Raw genomic sequence first — 1,244 nt, 5'->3', positions numbered from 1 at the left:
ATAATACACTTCACAATATATTTTTTTAGTTTTATAACATCAACTCCATTTGCCATAAAGGTTCCCAAAGAGGCCTCGAAAAGGCCCACGAACCAGCAGTTGATAATCACAGTTGTAGCTTGTTTTGTGGCTCCGGACACATTTAATTTGTGGCTCTTTTGATCGTAAAGGTTGCAGACCCCTGTTCTATGCTGTTCTAAAGAAACTCCTTGCTTACATTACAATTTTTTTACGTTTTTTTTAATCTCCTAGATTTAAAATAACTTATTTTGAAATTTAGTGTTCACTTAATCACAACAAACATCAAGTTAATACAGTCCTTCAATAAATAATGACATTGAAATATTTACACGGACATATGTCTGCTTATTTATGACTTTTTAGGCCAAGACAGAAAATGTAATATAAATCATATTTATACATTTAAAAGCTTTCACGTGTGCGCTTTTATTTTGAAGTGAAGACGCACTGAATCCACATCTCTTCCGGTTTGAATGTTTTGAACATTAGCATGTTGTTTTAAAGCTAAAATGGGGAAACAAACTGAGTTTAGGTGTATTGAATGTAACGAAAAAGCGACGGAGCTCCACAGAGATTACAGTAACGGGATCCTAAAGATCACAATATGTGTGAGTTTATTTTATTTTATTTTATTTTATTTTGAGCCGTCTGTGTGATGAAGAGGATATAACCTCCTGTAATCAGTAGATGTTACTGTTTTCACATCGTTATTAGAGTTAATTATCCTTAATCCAAGATGGACTCAAATAATAATATTATTGTTGTTTGTCTGTTTGTTTTCCAGGAGTCCTGTCAAAAACCAGTGGATAAATATATTGAATATGACACAGTTATTATTCTTATTGATGCCATTTTGTGCAAACCGCAGGCTTTCAGACACATCATCTTCAACACGAGCTTAAATGTAAGTAAACTTTGTAAAGAAAATCTGTTTATTTCAGTTCAGTTTATTTTGTTCGTTCGTTGAAAAATTTAAGAAGTAGACCAGCTAATTTCAAATCAAGTTGAAAATATATTCATTGCACAATTTTTAAATATTCATAGGCATAAATAAAAGTCATRTAACTCGTGTCTTACTGTCCCAACTATCAATACTGTCTTACTGACAGGGGTGGCACTAGGTTTGAAGGACAAGGAGGGCTCAGCCCCCAGGACACGCACAGAATTTATTTTTGTATATTATATATTTATATTGTGTATATGTGTGTGTGTGTGTGTGTGTG

The sequence above is a fragment of the Austrofundulus limnaeus genome, unplaced genomic scaffold (assembly GCF_001266775.1).
Source record: "Austrofundulus limnaeus strain Quisiro unplaced genomic scaffold, Austrofundulus_limnaeus-1.0 Scaffold1219, whole genome shotgun sequence".
In the NCBI taxonomy this organism is placed as follows: domain Eukaryota; kingdom Metazoa; phylum Chordata; class Actinopteri; order Cyprinodontiformes; family Rivulidae; genus Austrofundulus; species Austrofundulus limnaeus.
The sequence above is the reverse complement of the archived record's forward strand: the minus strand, read 5'-3'. Positions refer to the sequence as shown.